Source organism: Carassius gibelio, chromosome A6, assembly GCF_023724105.1.
Source record: "Carassius gibelio isolate Cgi1373 ecotype wild population from Czech Republic chromosome A6, carGib1.2-hapl.c, whole genome shotgun sequence".
Lineage (NCBI taxonomy): Eukaryota > Metazoa > Chordata > Actinopteri > Cypriniformes > Cyprinidae > Carassius > Carassius gibelio.
The window spans coordinates 13,997,405-14,017,197 of NC_068376.1; the positions used below are offsets into that span (position 1 = coordinate 13,997,405).

At 38.7% G+C, this 19,793-nt stretch overlaps 1 protein-coding gene and 1 long non-coding RNA gene across 6 annotated transcripts in view; both read left to right on the plus strand.

Moving 5' to 3' along the window:
* Nucleotides 1-19,793, plus strand: part of LOC128016251 (endonuclease V) — a 207,447-nt gene that overhangs the window by 105,278 nt on the left and 82,376 nt on the right. The gene's annotated exons all lie outside the window — the stretch shown is intronic.
* On the plus strand, nucleotides 1,545-19,144 carry LOC128016257 (uncharacterized). Its single transcript, XR_008184114.1, has 3 exons — nucleotides 1,545-4,017; nucleotides 10,788-10,884; nucleotides 11,469-19,144. It is a non-coding gene; the product is annotated as an uncharacterized LOC128016257 (long non-coding RNA).

The following is a 19,793-nucleotide window of genomic DNA, read 5'->3' on the forward strand; positions in this document are numbered from 1 at the left end:
CCCAGGATTTCAGGAGTGAAATGGAGTGAGATTTATGGAGATGAGTATTAAAGTTATTGTACATTCACTTTTAAATTATTGTTTTGCATTCATACTTTTTTATTTTTCTTTCTGTCGGTTCTTTAGAGAACCTCCTTTTGGAGTGGAAGGTGTGACGTCCCTGAGTCTCCTGATTATATTGGTCCAGGTCGTGAGCATTCCTGATTGGTTTTCCTCATGCTAATTGATAATTAGTTAGAGTATATAAGAGTGCTGTGCCTTATTTGGGACAGGCAATCTCTGGGGAAACTCTCCTCATGAGTTGCTCCTTGTGTTTTCTTACACATGCAACGTCAAGATTTAGTTTTCCCTTACCCCTGGACTTATGTTTATAATTATTGGTTGTGATATGTTTAATTCAATAAAACCTGTTTTTGATTCAAATGTTTCTGCTTGATCCCTCTTTTGTGTTGTGGCTTGATAAGAGCTGGGCGTAACAGCGTGTCTCCAATTCTGATACCTTCTCTGTCAGCCTAAATATTTCCCTGCATGTATCACAAGTGAATCCCTCATTGCCAGAGAGCACTAAACTGTAAATGTGGCAAACAGTGCAAACAACAATAGCAGAAGTAGCCAATACTCACCATCATTGAAGAATGATTATGACTTGCAACTGTTGTTTGATGAAATCGTTAAAAACAGTTAAGTTGTTCTGAGAAACAAGGAAGTTCTGCAAGAAGTTGATTTGGGGAGTTTGGAAGCAGCAACAACGACCACAATCTTAGTGCACACCGTTTTCTGTAAAAACTTCACAACCTTCACTTCAATAATCTTCTGTTTGAGTGTTCCAAACTGCTAGGATCTTGTCTAACAACTTCAGAATTGTCCAGTGAGCGATGCTTTTAGATTTATTTTTGGCTTTACTGTGACAGGACAGTATTTTGATAGGAATCAAAGTGGGGGAGAGGGTTGGACAGGATTGGGAATAGAGGATAGAGGATACTTGTATGAGATGGTCAAAATTGTCAACTAGGCAGTTGGTAAGCCATGGGTTTGGATATGCACATTGTGACTCCCATGAAGAAATCTTTGTTTAAGACCAGATTTGGGTGACCTCTTCCTCACAGCACTGAATTCTTCACCAATCTTGGAATGGCATGGAGTCTGACTTTAAACATTAAAACATGCCTAAGATCATCAAAACATTATGCTAAGAATACTTTAAAAAATAAAATTAAAATGGATAGTTTAACAAAAAAAGGAAAATTATGTAATTTAAGTGTGAGACACATTGGGCCTAATTTACGAAACAGACATCAAACAAAATTGGGTTTACAGTTGTTTCCTGGCAAAACCTGGAATCTCTCTCTCTCTCTCTCTCTCTCTCTCTCTCTCTCTCTCTCTCTCTCTCTCTCTCTCTATATATATATATATATATATATATATATATATATATATATATATATATATATATATAATGTGACAGGGTGAAGAAGCACACAACACGGGGATCAAGGTGAGTTCCCCAAAAGGTGTATTTTATTAAGCAGAGTGTGGGGGAAATAGCCAACGTGAGGGGTTTTCTGGTGTTCGGCCTTCTCTCTCTTCCTCTCTCTCTCTCCGTGCGCAGTGTTGTGTGGGTCCGTGTGGTCCATGTGTAGTGAGGGCTGGCGGTCATACACTGCCGTCTGGGGGAAAATAACAGAGATACATTAGCCGAGTCTTTGGAGACCTCTTTCATTTCTGTGTACGTCGGTGCGGCTTATAAAGCCAGGTCCTGATGGGGCGCAGGTGTGACAGCTCAGCCCATAAAGAGCAGGTGCAGGTGTGCCTGCTCCGTTTCCAGGGCGATGCTGATAAGAGCTCGGGACTTGTGTCACACTTCTGGCTGATATAGATTATCGAGTTTTCCTCACCGTTGAGGCCAGAAAGAATCGAGAAGGGCGAGGACCGGTCGGCCATTTATCTTTAATCTGTTGGGTGGCCTCCCCCAGCTCGATGGCCTCTGCCAGCTCATCGACGTTGGTGGGGTTCCGCATGCCGGCTGCTTGCCGGAGAGGGTGGGGAAGGGCCCGTAAAAGGCAGTCCACTACTACGCGCTCCGCTGCATGGTGTATCCAGTGTTGGCCGAGGCGTAAGAGGCCAGTGACTTGAGCATGGGCTGGTCGCCATGGGTTGTAGGACCAGTCGTGGAAGAGTTGGGCAGCGCTAATGGGCAACAGTCCAACCCGCCCCAAGATTTCCTTCTTCAGCTCTTCATATGAACCGCTCCGCTTGGGGGTAAGCATAAAGTATGCCCATTGTTCCTCTCCCATCAGCAACGATGCCACGATCCACGCCCACTCGTCCCTGGGCCATTCCTCCCGGGAAGCAATCATCTCAAACATTTGGAGGAATGTCTCGACGTCATAATGCGCCGTCATCTTGATGATGAGTTGTGCAGCCTGGGCTCGGGAATCAGTTAGTGGAGTTCACGGGGCGACATCTGGAGACATCTCTTACCTCTGTGTTCGTCAGTGCAGCTTATAAAGCCAGGTCCTGATGGGGCGCAGGTGTGACTGCTCAGCCTGTAACGAGCAGGTGCAGGTGTGCCTGCTCCATTGATTCTTTTCTATACCTTACGGTGGGACCCCCGGCCAATAGCCAGTGTTGGGTGAGGCATGAGAGGCCAGTGACTTGAGCACGGGCCGGCCGCCATGGAGTGTAGGACCAGTCGTGGAAGAGTTGGGCAGTGCTAATGGGCGACAGTCCAACCCGCCCCAAGATTACCAGGACATATAACTAAGGATAAAGGGTGTTTAGGAGTAAAATAATTTTCTCGTATGTGTATGGTAAAAAACAAATGTGCATGATGCAGAGGAACCATGTTTGTTTGATTGGATCTCTTTAAAAAGACTTGTATTAAGTATCTCGATATAAATGGATTCATTTTGAAATGTCTTTATCGCGATTTTGGTTACCTAAACCTTTACTACACTGTAAAAAAAGTCTATAAAAATACAGTACAATATACTGTAGTAATTTAAAGGAATTGTCCGTATTTTCTTTTTACAGGCGCTTCTCCGTATTTTAAAAATACGCTTTGCATTGTGGGTACAAGAAGATATTGAACAGCTGTTAACGTTAAATCTGAAATTTCTTGGGGAAGTCGTGGCCTAATGGTTAGAGGGTTGGACTCCCAATCGAAGGGTTGTGAGTTCTAGTCTCGGGCCGGACGGAATTGTGGGTGGGGGGAGTGCATGAACAGCTCTCTCTCCACCTTCAATACCACGACTTAGGTGCCCTTGAGCAAGGCATCGAACATAAATGGTCACCCACTGCTCCGGGTGTGTGTGTGTGTGTGTGTGTGTGTGTGTGTGTGTGTGTGTGTGTGTGTGTGTGCGCGCATGTGCATTTCGGATGGGTTAAATGCAGAGCACAAATTCTGAGTATGGGTCACCATACTTGGCTGAATGTCACTTCACTTTAAGTGCGGTACAACTGTGTTTATAGCGTTATATGCCTTTAACAGGAGCTAACAGTAATTGACAAGAAAAGAAGACACCATTAACGTTATGACATTTTATTTAAAAGAGATTATACGACCAGGTGAAGATCTGACATCACAGAGTTCTTCAAGGATAACACACCTTTTCTGCCAAACGAGGTAGGTTTAGACATTTTATCAGCCTTTTTATGTTAAACACATGATAAGTTAATTCTGTAACTGGCACGCTGTCTGTGAATGCACACATGTCATGCAGCGCAGAAAATGCCGCTTCATACAAGTTCTCTTTCTCTTACAGACAAAAGAACGCACAATTGTCAAAATGAACATTTTTGGCGAGTGAGAGTCTCAAATAAGTTGAAAAGTCTTTTTACTTTATGATGTAAAGATTAGGAATGTGTCAGATGTCCATCGATGTGAGTCATGTTTTAAAGGGACAGTGGTTCATGACATTCATGGTGTTTCTGTTTCTTTTCGTTTTCTTTTCTAAAGGCAGGTCATAATTGCTGCTGTACTTTGCATCCCGAGTCCCCACTGCATTCTTATCATGGGTTTGTATTCTGTTTTATTTATTAAGTTTTTATTTCTGAAAGCATATAGGGAGCAAAATTCAAATAGAAATGTAATATGCAAAATGGCAGTGCAATATGTAAAACGGCAATGTGTTTCTGTATTTTAATGTACATTATCCCATACATATGTCCTATATTTAGTGCAAAATTAAAATGAAAAACCTATTATATCGTTTACATTTGCCATTTCCTACAATAATTTTAATATGCAAAATAAAAATATGTTAACGCTTTATAAGTTGCAAAATTAAAATTAAAATATATTACACAAATTGATTATATATGTTTAATATGTCCAAGCAAAAACTGTAGTAAAATATCATTTAAATGCTGTTTTTCCTAAATACATTTTGACTTGGGGGTAGGACACTTGGGATTGCATTTTCATCATAATACAGCGGGATAATTGTAGCAAAATGCAGTGAGAATTTCAGAATTCATTCTGAGCAAAAGGTGCCGCAAAATGGTGGTTTTCACAAAATCAAAGTTTCCGTATTCACCATGTATTTGAATAACAAATGATTATAAAAAAATAGCCTAATGTTTGTAAACATTTTGTGTCTGCATTGTGTCTATTTCTGGATGAAATAAAAAAAAAAATTCTCTAAAAAAATTATATACAAGTTTCTCTCTCTCTCTCTCTCTCTCTCTCTCTCTCTCTCTCTCTCTATATATATATATAAACCATGCAGGAAAACCTTTTTAAATATTTTGATAATTTGCTGAAAATAAATAAATGACTTTTTAAACCGTTTAACTGATTATTAATCGTTTAAAATCAGCTGATCTGAGTTTACTGTACTCAGAAACCGGTGACTCAGCAGAGCTTGTATGAGCTTTTGTCATCGTTAAATCTTTCTCAGACGTTTCCATATGTCGAAATTGGTTGGCGCATCTATCTGTGCATGATGGTGTGCAAGCATATTAAAATGCGCAAAAAAAGTTTTTTACTCGTCTGGACATCGCTAAGACTAACTTTTAAAATTCAGCACATTAGCGCAAATATATGCTATGATATTAAAAAGTTGATTCGGTTATCGTATAATTGGTCTATTCTGTGCTAGACTCATTTGTATAGCGCAGTAGCGCTATAGCAGAAGCGGCTTTATCATAACACAGACTGGTGCGCAAATAACAGCCTGTAACTGCTATCTACCAAGCAAACAGCATTTCACTTGCACGTTTAAGTAATAGACAGTAAATTAGAATAAACGCATAAAAAAAGATGTACATAATAAACACATAAAAACTTACGTGTCTAGCTGGTCAGATAAATCTCCGTTGACAGCTTGGTTTGATGATATTTTTTATTATTTTTTGGCGCTTCTGATTGAAGTCCGTAGTACGGATGTGGACCGTATCTGCAAGACGACAGTCAAGCGAGACCCAACGTTTACTTGGCACTTTTGGCGCTGTCGTAAAACGTACCTAAAACGGAGCTCAAACGGACCTGTGCTGTAACCAGAGATGTATAAAGTACTAGAGAACCATACTTGAGTAAAAGTACAAGTGCTCTATCAAAAAAGTGACTTGAGTAGAAGTAGAAGTGCTGGTTAAGCACCACACTCAAGTAGAAGTACTAAAGTATTCAACATTTTTGTACTTAAGTATTGCAAGTAGTCTATTTTAAAATTTACTACTCAAGTACTGAAAGTAAAAGGAGAAGTATTGTGTTATGTAGCTATTAAAGAAAATAGTCAAAAGTTTGAACATATTGTTTTTACTATTTCAAATGATTAACCTAAAGGACAATCACAATTCCTTTGACTGTAACTTCTTGTAAACAAAAAACAGTTACTAGGGTTAGTTAGCCCAGTTTGCAAAATGATGTCATTAATAGCTTACCCTCATGTTGTTTCAAACCCGTAAGACATCAGAGGGTCATTTAGAATTTTTTGAAGCATCGAAAATAAATTTTGGTCCAAAATTAGCAAAAAACTACGACTTTATTCAGCATTGTCTTCTCTTCCGTGTCTGTTGTAAGACAGTTAAAAACAAAGCAGTTTGTGATATCTGGTTCGCGAACGAATCATTCGATGTAACCGGATCTTTTTGAAACAGTCCACCAAACCGAACTGAATCGTTTTAAACAGTTCGCGTCTCCAATACGCAATAATCCACAGATGAATTAAGCTGTTAACTTGTTTAATGTGTCTGACACTCCCTCTGAGTTAAAACAAACCAATATCCCGGAGTAATTCATTGACTCAAACTGACTGAACTGATGTGAAGAGAGAACTGAAGATGAACACCAAGCCGAGCCAGATAATGACTCGTTCACGAGTCAAGAACTGTTTCTGTCAGACGCGTCCGATTCGTGAACCGAGGAGCTGATGATACTGCGCATGTGTGATTTAGCGTGAAGCAAACCGACACACAGAGCGTCTGGAACCGAACTGATTCTTTTGGTGATTGATTCTGAACTGATTCTGTGTTAATGTTATGAGCCCATGTGCAGTCAACGCCAATGACGCCATTGCATCGAGCGCAAAAGAATCGGTGAACTGTTTTCTTCAACTGGTTTATTGAATCGAACTGTCAGAAAGAACTAACGTTACTGGTCATCCGAAAACCGATGCAACTAGGGATGCACCGAAATGAAAATTCTTGGCCGAAACCGAAAACCGAAAAAGAGAAAACCAAGGCCGAAAACCGAAACCGAAACACCGAAAGAAATTATGCCAATTATTAGTACCATTGCATTTATTGCTATGACCGTGTACTAACTTTACTAAAATTAAGACATTGCAATTGCATAAATTAATATTAAAGTTTCAAAGATAATTACAATTACATAACTTATTAAAAAAAACAACAACATAAAAATACATAATTACAAATGATGGAAATATTTATTAAGCATATTGCAATAATGCACAGTATAAAATAAAATTAAAACTAAAAATTTATCCCACTCATGTGTATATTTAATAATAATGGGCCTACTGGCCTGCAGAAAGGTTTTAAAATGAACAGTTCTCTCATAAAAACATTTTATGAGATAATGTGCATTTAGGTGAAGTGCATTTGAAATTTTTCTATGTAGGACTAGAAAGTGCATTACTTCTCCAGTTGGCAAGACTGTTATCACTTCTGGGGATGGGGACTTCAGACAGATAACCATCTAGCTGTTGAGCAGTTGAGCTTGTCATCTGCCTGACATTTGAGAAATATTTGAGAGAGTGTATTTAAATAGGACCAGGGCATAAATAAACATTTTTATCAAATTAAAGCAGAAATCTAGCAGAAAATCTAGCATAAATATGGCTACAATCTGATATTATGTATGTATATATTTGTGTGTGTGTGTGTGTGTGTGTGTGTGTGTGTATATATAGTAGCCTAAGAACAAAATAGCCAACGTATTATTATTATTTGAGGCACTTTCTTGCAGAATTCCACTGAACATATCAGACAACGATGGTGCATGGCACTCATCTGGTGCAGAGAGTCTTTTTTTCTGCGCTCTGATCTGTCTCCTGCGCTTGGCGCTTCTCCGTCTCCACACGGGTTCTCCGCATACAGCGCGGCCTGGATCATTTCTCGTGCGCGCTGCCTTATTTCCGCATCCAAGTAATGGTCTTTATAACGCAGATCAAGCACATTCGCGATGAAGTGCAGAGGATCCGAAAAGATCTCAGTGAGACGTGTGCTAACAGACTCTATAAGACTGTACTTTTCTTTGTTTTTACTTCGTGGTCCGTCTTAATCTCTTTGTTAGGAGACGTTTTAGTGCTGCGAATAAAGGAATACGAAGAGAGAGAATGTTCTCACTGGTGTTAAGTGAATGTCGCGTGGAGCTCGTGGTCTGCGCTATGCAGGTGCACGTGCAGGTCGCAGTTTCTGTTTGCGTCATCACAACATTTCGGCTGTGTTGTTTCGGTGATAAAAGTCTATCGGCCGAAAACCGAAAAGGCCATTTTCGGCCGAAAATTTTCGGTGGCCGAAATTTCGGTGCATCCCTAGATGCAACCGGTTCTTGACTCGTGAACGAGTCATTATCTGGCTCGGCTCGGTGTTCATCTCTCTCTTCACAGCAGTTCAGTCAGCACGCGCAGTCTCGCTTGATTCGCTCAATGATGTGCCAGCTTCATCAAACCTGCCATCTACAGTTCTGGCAGTGGTTTGTAATGGAATGATTCGTAACCTTTTTATAATTGTAACGAGTAACGATGCAGCACATAAAAAAAATATCGGAGTAAAAGTATTAAACTCAGCGAAAATATGTACCGAAGTAAAAGTGGAATTAGGAGAAAAAATAATACTCTAGTAAAGTACAGATACCGCCTTTTAGTACTTAAGTACAGTAGTGAAGTAGTTCTACTTCGTTACTATACATCTCTGGCTTCAGATTAATCCGTCTCTGCGCACTTATGCGACCGCAATTACTGAAAGCCCTCTCCAATGGTGCGCTGGGAGTTGGAATGCAAAGTAGCCTACATGACGTGTTACTTTGCTTAATCTCGGAAACTCTTGACATCGCCTTTTCCACCAATGGATCTCTCGCTATTTCTGAATGGAATTACACGTAGCTGTCCATGGTTTCATCAGCATCCTCCCATTCTGCAAAGTCTATTTTATTTTATTTTAGTCTATTATAAATAAAGGTTTATCTGTTTTTTGTAATTTTATTTTGCTAGATATTTCCACTTTGAAATAACTTTATTTTCCCGCAACCCGCACACAATAATATATTGCCGCCCGCGTCCGCATTCACCAATCAAATATTGCCCTGCAGGAATGCAGGTGTCTACTTGAGTGTCGAATGCACATGCACCAACGCCTAGAAAAAATAGTCCCTTTTTGCGCTGCGTCATCAGCAGTGTTGGGTATAGTTACTTTGGAAAGTAGTTAGTTAGGTTACAACGTTACCATCAATTAAAAGTAATCAGTTATGATACAGCGTTACCTATTCAGAAAATTAACGCGTTAGAGTACTCATGCGTTACCAAAAATTAAAAGCCGTTTGCAGCGGCTCACACACGACACACTACAGACATAGCCCCCGGCCCCTTTAAATGCACCTAGAAGTCGTGACTCCCGACAATGAATAACGTCAGTCATCCGACTAAATTAACACTGCAGAATAACAATAACAGGAAAGACAGTCAGCAATCGGCTATTCCACATGGCGTTTTATTTATTTATTTATCACAGAACATATTATTAATCAAAATTCGCACCTAACGTTACCCAGCCCGGGTAGCCTAGGCTACTGTATATTATGAGCACCACAAGATAACTCCTGATTTTTCTTTAACTTTAAATAATGCAGTTATCAAAGTACAAGTATGCTTACTTGTAAACACAACCTTAAACAGGCTTGCAGATTTAAATCCATTTAGAAATGATGAACAACCAGCCAGCCAATGATCTAACAGAAATTAACAGCTGCCTGTCAAACAAAAATGATAACAAACCGAATTAAATCCTTCACTGCCACACAGGCAAATGACAAATCGCTTAATAGCCGAACTAATTATTATTAAAGTGTCACTCACAGTCACAAGCCTAAATTCGCTTTAACACAGTCCTCTTACATTTACTCTTCAAAGTAGTGATTAAAATGTAGCGTTAAATTTGAGGTAGAATTTTTGGCGGTCGACAGAAGCTTTTCACCAAAGCAGAGTGTGCATTTTACCCTTATGTTCTTTTCTTTTTCGTTGACAAATTGAAAATAATGTGCGTACTTCCATAAACCAAACGCTGTCCTCTCTGCTATCTTGCCGGGAGTTCAAAAAAAAAAAAAAAAAACCCCACACACACACAGGGTCAGGCGCAGGGCACAGACGCATCACAGCCATTGACTTTACGATCACAGAGCTTCGGCTCCGCTGATACTGTACATCCGCAGGTGGCACAATAGACCTAGGACTACTGTCTGACAAAAAGCAGGCTGCAGTCGGGATTTTCCTTTCCTTAAAATAACGGATTACTTTTTAAAAAAAAATAACGAAGTTACTGATTACTTACGCACGAAACTAACGCGTTAAGTTACAAATTTCAGGAAAAAAGTAATTAGAGTACTCTAACGCGTTACTTTGTAACGCGTTACCCACAACACTGGTCATCAGGCCCAATTTGTTCTTAATCCTGCCCTGAAGGCAGTGCATTGCCTGTGAGACTTGACTGAGTTCACGGCTGAGCGGACATTTCACTCGCTGGCGTCAGCATCACATTTGCGTATGCTGTACTGCTGGAATTTGTGATTGGTTGACAGCAAATTTCAAATATTAAACGGAACGATAAAATAACGTTATTAACCGGTTAATGTCCATTTCAAATTTCCGATTCTGTTCGGAACTAAAAAAAATTAATTTAGTTTCTGTTTCTGGTTCTGTTCCTGTCAAAATATCGTTCGTTTCCGGTTTTCGTTCCTTGAACCGGTTCAGAGCCCTGGTTAAAACTAGGGTAGAAAAACGCAAATGTAAATTATATAACTGCATTTTCATTTTGCACTAAGTTTGACACATGTATGGTAAAATGTAAATTAAAATAAAAAACTACATTGGTATTTTATGTATTGCATTGCCATTTTGCATATTTCAAATTAAATTTTGCTACCCATATGATTCCTGATTTATTTACCATTAGGGATGTTCAGCACTGACAAAAAATTGAGTCGTTTATTCAGTTAACTTGGTTAGTGAAGTTGTTTGTGTAGGAATGATTCAATCAATGTTTTGACTGGCTTTCTGAATTTACAATGTGTTTATAATTTCTTTGTTTATTGTAATTGGTGATTCCAGATTGCTGTCAAGTTACTGTTTCCTCCCCCATTGTGGCCAAGCTACACATTCTGTTTTATTTTAAACATAAAACACCTACGCTGGAATTCATTCAAATGTAAGTAACATTGCTAATGAAATGTATAAAGCATTTTGTTATATTGCCATTTAGTTTAAAATAATAAGGGTTAGTTCACTCAAAAACGAAAATCCTGTCATGAATTACTCACCCTTTTGTTGTTTCAAACCTGTAAGACCTTCGTTCATCTTCAGAACACAAATTAAAATATTTTTGATGGAATCCGAGAACTTTCTGACCCTACATAGACAGCAAGTGCCCTACTACGATCAAGGCACAGAAATTTAGTATAAGGACATTGTGAAAATGGTGCATGTGACATCAGTAGTTCAACTGTAATTTTACATTAATGTTGTGTTCTGAAGATTATTGAATGACTTACGGGTTTAAAACGACATTAAGATGAGTGATTAATGACAAGTTTTCATTTTTGGGTGAACTATCTCTAAGTATATAATAAAACATTGTTGACAAGATCACGTGACCGATGCAATTGGAGACCACTTGAAATGCAAGTTTAGCATTTTATAAGCAATGTTTAAACTGGAACTTGATAATTCAATCTCAACCCTTTCTGCATGTTACTCTGTACTTTATTAATTTTCATATCTTGTCATTAACAGTCTTCCTGTGAAGAAATCCTGAATGAGCGTCAAAGTTTCAGATGAAGGGAATCTACGCTTCCAAGACTCATATATGAACTACTTCTAGATTCCAAGTTTTTTCAAATCTCAACTTAGGACTTGGACTGAACATGCAGCAAAAGAAAAAGAAAAAAGTAGCTTCCTCAAATGGGTACATGGCAAGAGATACTAAAAGCACACAAACAATTGAAGCCCTTATCTTAATTGAGATTGAATAGTTTTTTTTTAGTTTAACATTGAAATGTCAGGCATGAGTGCATAAATTTTTGTTTCTATTTTCAATTGCTGTACAAGGAAGTTTTTTTTTCTTCTCAATGTCAATTGTAGATGCAGATAATTGAGCATGAATAAGAGGTTAGTTAATCTAACTAGGTTTAGTTCACCCATAATATTATATAAAAAAATCTCATTCCAATCCTGTTAGACTTTTGTTCATTTCACGAGTTCACCCTTACATCTAATCTGAAGGCGAATAGTAGGCACATTTTGGCGTGCTGTCCTGGGGGAGGGGTCCGGGCCGGAAGCATAGCCCGAACCCAAATAACTCCCCCTTTCCCTAATTTGGGATAAATAGATAAGAAGTGAGGAGTTGGGGTGGAGGAGGGATGCCGAAAAACTGTCCTGGGACAGGAGGTAGGAAGACTGGATATATTTATGCTTGTGTGCTAGTTAAGATGATTAGCTAAACGAGATGCACCTGTGCCAAATTGGATGATTATCTGATCGTGCTCCTCCGGAACTTTGTTAATAAAACCACATTTTTGGAAAAATAATAAAGATCCTTTTTAAAGAGCCACACAGATGGGAAATCAAAAATTACCTGTATTACAGTGTATGATGTAGCTGTCTATCAGTGTAAACAATTGTGCAAAGTAATTAAACCAAAATGTACACGATTTATAAAGTTATTGGCTTCTAAAGTAAGGAGTCGACTCTGAATCGCTGAAACGAGTTGTTATAGTTTTTAAATCTTTTGCCCATCTCTATGTACGTCACTAGGAACACTTTGCATAATAATCTCCGCCTACCGTCTTGGGAGAAACGGAACTCTGACAAGCCCCACCCACCCACACAGACGCTCTGGTTGGTGTGATAGCATCATGTCGAGGAGACAGTGTGTTTTCAATTGTAACGGGAAGTTTGTTTTATTTTCACTGCCAAAGAATGAAGATCAGAAGAACCAATGGCTAAAATTCATTTTTACCACAATACCAGAGCAGTACAACAAATCCCTTTTGTTGTGTTCACAACATTTCACTGATGACTGCTTTTCTAATCTAGGTGAGTACAAGGCGGGATTTTCAAAGCATTTGGCCATAAAAGTGGGTTCATTACCAACTTTATTTAGACCAACGAGCATCAACGCGAAGTATGATTATGAAGTTATGTGTTTGTTTTCTCCTGAGCGTCTTATCGGTATGTGTGCTGTCTGCAGCCTGTCTGCGCTGATCTTCATTTACAAAAACGTCATTAAAATGAAGTGTAACTCCGTGAATACTCAACGAAGAGACATGAGAGAGATATCTATAGAAAGCTTGACATGTCTACTTTAAAACTAAACAAGTGCTGCCGAAAACAGATATTCTGTGATAAAGTAATCCATATGAAAACAATGCAATGTCTGTTTTTCATGTCTCGTTGTATCTAATGTGACCACGCCCCCGCGCTGAACACACTATTCAGATTCAAACTGAAGTGCACGGCTTGAATACGCCCACACAGAAGAAAAAGCAGCGAGACTGTTCAAGTGTTTAATTTTACTGTTTGCTTCGCGATAAGAGTTATAAGACCAGTGGCGATTTCTTTAAGACTGCAAGGGAAGCTCGGCTTCCCTTATAATGTCACAAAATTAATGGTCAAATATGTACTATTGTGTTAACATTTTATTGACTAAAAATGCGTTAGAAAACGTTCATCTCAAAGACGAGTTTGTTCAGAATCAGTTACATATAGCAGGTCGGCTGACTCGATTTCCTTCTCATACATTCCCGCAGCGTGACAGTGCATTTCCCTATTGAAGCCCAGCGTCCATTGACTTCAATGGGGCTGCTTTAAACGTTTTTTTTTCAGCGCTTCGAAACTAGACGGTCATTGGATAAACGCTGCGATTATGTCCCGCCCACGGACGCTCAGCGTCTCTGGGGGTGAATGGGGAGTGGGCTGCCCCGGACTCCGAACTTCTGCGTGATGATTGGAGGGTCTGTCGAAAGACTGCATCTCCTTTTGACTGACAGCGATTCTGTACTATAAGGAATCACTGAAGCTATTCGCGCTCAGCCCCATCGGGGATTTCTCAAGTTCAGTCGAAATAAAAACTGCTGCAACCTGTTTCTTTGATATTTGCTTGGCGAAATTGCTTGATTTTCATCATACATTTCACACAATTATACACCACATTCCTTGTTTCAGTTTTACAGAGTTTAATATATATTTTTTTTAGATCGTTCGTTCATTCATTCCTTCATTCATTCATTCATTCATTAAACCTTAGTAGGCTAGGCTAGCGTCGTGGGTGAAACTGCGCACGATGGCAGACGGTGCTAATATTGTCGACCTGATTTTGGCGAAGCCATTTGAAAGTGTTCCTTACGAGGAAAAACTTAGAATTAAACAGCTGGGCAGATCAACACCTAAGATTGATTTAGTGCAAAAGATAGGGAAAAATAACAGGTCTTTTAAGCTCTCCTGGTATGACAAAGTTAGCTGGCTGACTGGAAGTGATTTGACAAATAAAATGTACTGCTGGCCATGCCTCTTGATGAAACCATCTCACGGATGTGTTGTTTGGTCAAAGGTGGGGTTTGGAGATCTGTCTAACTTTGACAGGGCATATAAAATACATGAAAAGAGCAATGAACATGTGAGTGCATGTGCAAGATTAAGTTGCATGGGCAGGATCAGGGTTGAGCATGCAATAAATGAAGGTGCTCGCATTCAAGTGGCTAAACATAATGAAATAGTCAAACAAAACAGGGCCTTCCTAAACCGCCTAATTGATGTGACATCCTTGCTTGGCCGACAGGAGCTGTCATTTAGGGGACATGATGAGAGTAGTGAATCATCCAACAAGGGGAATTATCAAAATCCACAAATAGGAAATCTTTTCTGGAGTCTGCAGGCTGTTCAAGGTTGCCCAGAAACGCTCCTACTCGATGGAATTTCACATCACGGATAGTGAGCACTGTGGCAAACAATTATGATGGCCTCCTGCAGACATTTGAGAACATCATTGCAGATACAACAATGGATGATGATACACTGGATTGTGCCAAAGGATTTGTGAGGAAACTGGAGGATTTTGAGTTTGTGTTCATGTTGTACACATATGAACAAATCTTCTCTGAGACTGATGTGGTCTTTGATATTGTCCAGCAGAGGGCGATGGATGTTCTTTACTGCAAGAACAGAATTGAATCTCTTCTTGCATTTGTCAAAGAAAAGAGGTCAGAGGGGGCTTTCCAAGCCATTTATGCCAAAACAGCAGATCTCACATCAGACCCATGAGATGAGCCCATGAGAAAGTGCCGTCTGACCCAATTGCAGGATCCCCAAGTGCGATACAGAAATCTGTACATGGCCATCCTTGATAACATCTTGGAGCAGATTCCTCGACGTTTTTCAAATTTGGAAAGCATGCTCTTCTTAGAATTAGTCAATCCAGGGAAATTTGATGACATGAGACAGGTATTTCCAGAGGATGCCTTCCAAAGTGTCCTGAAAAGTTATGGCCATCACTTTGATTCAGGAAGACTGAGGTCAGAACTCCAAGTCCTGTATTCAGATCAGGACTTGCAGGGTAACAGGGGAAAGCTGTGTGATTACTTGGTGTTCCTTAAAGACATGGAGTTGGACAGTGCAATGCCTCAGCTTTACAAACTGTTCTCATTAGTGGCAACAATTGGAGCTACATCTGCAGGTGTAGAAAGGAGCTTCTCCTGTTTAAAGCGACTCAAGTCCTACACCGAAACACAATGGGCCAAGGCCGTTTAAGCAGCCTAGCTCTGCTGGCCTTTGAGAGGACACTGGTCAAGTCACTTGAAAAGACTCCTAGTTGGTACGACAGGGTCACAGACCATTTTCTTTAAAAGGAAGTAGGGCAGAATTTACTTTTAAATAAATAGCCAATTTTATGATGTAGGCCGAAAATGAGCTTCCCCTCTCTGACAGACCAGTAGCCGCCACTGAATGAGACATAATTCACCCCAAACAGATGCTAACGCATTATTTACCGTGATGATGTGTGTTGAACAACCAATCAAAACTATGTCAGTTGACCAATAAGAACACAGTATGCAACTGAAAGGTGGGGTTTAAGGAAACTGAATCTTTTGAACAGCTTCGTGCCAACCGTTTGGGGATCTCTGAGAATTGAGGTAATTAAGCCAACATACTGTTATGTTATTATGTTGGCTTGGAAACAAGCCAACATACTGTTATGCTATTTAAACTTCTTCTTTTTTTTCTTATTATTATTTTTCTGACAGAAATTTTAAACGCTACTCCTCCTAGGGCTTTAAAGCCACAAGCCCCAAACTCGGCAGACACCTGCGGGATAGAGCGGTGCTGGTTGCTATATCTTTTCAGACTGATTTTTTTTAAATTAATTTTTAAATGTCAAAATACATTACCCATAGACTTACATTATCTGAGAAAAATTGCGCCCCTAGTTGCAATACCCGAAGGTTTACTTTCACTTTTAAATCGGTCAGAAATTCCGTAAATAATACAATTTCCTTCAAACTGACAAGCTAAACCAACATATCTGATTATTACAGGGGTCAGGGCTCATTAATAATTGATTTCTGGGCAGAGAGCAGTCAGAAAGATGAGAGAAGAATCACTGCCGCTGTCTCCACGGAGCTCACAACGAGCGAATTCATTCTTATTTAAGACCTTTCAAAACGGCGATTGCACGTTAGAACACACCAAGAGCTAAATTCAGATGTTTCTGAACTGTTTAAAGTAATAACATGATATATTCGCGGCAGCGCAACAGCCCGCGAGCTCGCGATGTATTTCTCTGAACACTTGAAGAGAATTTACAGCCTGTCACATTAAAACACTGCAGCGAAACGGCACAAAACAATTAGAAGAATATATTATACACATGAAAATGAGTGTTTATATGTGATTGTGAGATTTTATCTGTCAGGCTGAACCTCACATCAATTGCTATCCATCGTCACAACATGGTAAAGTCATTTATATATATATTTTAAAAGCTTCTTAAAATAAATATTCCTGCGAATGCACACAATCCACCAATTAGAACACACTAAGAGAAAAATCCAGGGGTTTTTGAGCCGTGTATTTGTGCAAAATGCAATATTTGACATCGCGAAGGAAAAAAAAATGTCACATGACAGCCGCGTTTGGGGCGAGATCAGACAAATAAATAGGCTACACATTTCATTCACTCTGACAAGCTAAATCAACATATGTTATTATTACCGGGTCAGATATCTCATTAATAAATTATGTCTCTGACCAAAGAACAGAGAGAAAGACGAGAGAGAAATGAGCACTTCATCAGCATTTTTTAAGAGATTCCAAAAATAATATCACAGCAATAATCCACCCATTAGAACACAACAAGAGCAGAATTCAGGTGTTTTTGATATGTTTATGTGTGCAAAATGACATATAATTTGACAGCGTGATACAGCTTATGAATACTGGAAGGAAAAAAGTCACGACAGCCTTTTAACTCTGGAGTCGATTAACGCATAAACGTTTTGAGTCATTTTCTGCTGATAACCCTGACAATTACTTAAATTACATTTTCAGTTTTAATCGTACAGATAAGAGCAATACATCAATCGAATCTGTAAAGGGTCTACTTTTTTTTGGATACAAACATAATAACAACAAAACTTTGTGCACTTATAAAATAAAGATAACAAACAAGGTGTGCTGTCTTCAACCTTGTCTGCGCTAATCTTCATTTACAAATACGTCATTAAAATAAACTGTAACTGAACTGAATACTCAACGAAGAGACATGAGACATATATCTATATCTAAAGCTTGACATGTCTACTTTTAAACTAAACAAGTGCTGCCGAACAAATATTCTGTGATAAAGTACGCGATGTCCTTTTTTCACGTCTCCCTTCATTTTATCTAATGTGTATGGAAGGCCAAGAGGGTCAAATACACGTGAATTTTAACGCGTCAACAACACGTTAAATACGTGTATTTGACGCGTAGACAACACGTATTTAAAGCGTTAAATGCGTGTTGTTTACTCGTGAAAAATCTGCGTGTATTTAACGTGTATTTCACGTTTTAAATACATGTTAAATACACGTGAAATACACGTGAAGTATGCCTTAAAAATCAGTTTGATTTTTTGGTTTGTGCTTACAGGGGTGTACCATTCATAGACAGGCAACCACCATTTAACATGCTATAGATCAGCTTATTCAGCCTTATTATTTAGTCTTTTTTCTTTTCTGTTTTGTATAGCCTATAGAAATAATATATTTAAGTTTCAGTTTTATGAAATATTTATTTTATAATAAATAGTAATTAAAATGTTGTGGTGATAGTATAAAGTTTATAAAAGTTACAGTATTTTGTAATGAAACATGACTTTTTGTTTAGCTCTTGACTCACCGAAGTATACTATATATAGTGTCCCTTCTTTAATTTTTCAATAATGTATGATAACTTAAAATATGTTGTCAGTACTATTAAAATAAGATTAAATTGAATGGTATTTAGGAGATTATGGTTTTTGCATGACTTATTTCACATTCAACTAGACAACCCTGTCGTAGCTGTTATCATAGCCTAGGCTTTTTATTAAAAAAGAAAAAAGCAAGGGACCATGGAAAAAGACTGTTGCAGGTGTATTTTTTATGGTATTATTATTTTATTTTTTTTGCAGCAGGGCAACTCAAGAATGTTGGGCACACAAGTACTGTGGCTCTTTTGCCCCATGGCCAAGATGGCCAAGCCAACATCAAAGTTAGTTCACTAACTTTTAATTCTAGTTATGTTGGCTTGGCAACAAGCCAACATACTGTTATGCTATTTAAACTTCTTCTTTTTTTTTCTTATTATTATTTTTCTGACAGAAATTCTGAACGCTACTCCTCCTAGGGCTTTAAAGCCACAAGCCCCAAACTTGGCAGAAACCTGCGGGATAGAGCGGTGATGGTTGCTATATCTTTTCAGACTGATCAGACTTAAAGTTTTTTTTTTATTAATTTTTAAATGTCAAAATACATTACCCATAGACTTACATTATCTGAGAAAAATTGCGCCCCTAGTTGCAATAACCGAGATTAAGGGAGGAGTCCCTTTTCGTTTCGTTTCACTTTTAAACCGGTTAAAAATACCAAGTAAATAATACAATTTCCCTCAAACTGACAAGCTAAACCAACATATCTGATTATTACAGGGGTCAGGGCTCATTAATAATTTATTTCTGGGCAGAGAGCAGTTAGAAAGACGAGAGAAGAATCACTGCTGCTCAGCTCAGCGCAGCTGCAGCGAAACGGCACAAAACAATTAGAAGAATATATTATACACATGAAAATGAGTGTTTATATGTGATTGTGAGATTCTATCTGTCAGGCTGAACCTCACATCAATTGCTATGCATCGTCACAACATGGTAAAGTCATTTATATATATATTTTTAAGAGCTTCTTAAAATAAATATTCCTGCGAATGCACACAATCCACCCATTAGAACACACTAAGAGAAAAATCCAGGGGTTTTTGAGCCGTGTATGTGTGCAAAATGCAATATTTGACATCGCGAAGGGAAAAAAAAGTCACATGACAGCCGCGTTTGGGGCGAGATCAGACAAATAAATAGGCTACACATTTCATTCACTCTGACAAGCTAAATCAACATATGTTATTGTTACCGGGTCAGATATCTCATTAATAAATTATGTCTCTGACCAAAGAACAGAGAGAAAGACGAGAGAGAAATGAGCACTTCATCAGCATTTTTTAAGAGCTTCCAAAAATAATATCACAGCACTAGTCCACCCATTAGAACACAACAAGAGCAGAATTCAGGTGTTTTTGAGATGTTTATGTGTGCAAAATGAAATATAATTTGACAGCGTGATACAGCTTATGAATACTGGAAGGAAAAAAAGTCACGACAGCCTTTTAACTCTGGAGTCGATTAACGCATATACGCGTTTTGAGTCATTTTCTCCTGATAACCCCGACAATTACTTAAATTACACTTTCAGTTTTAATCGTACAGATAAGAGCAATACATCAATCGAATCTGTAAAGGGTCCACCTTTTTTTGGATACAAACATAATAACAAC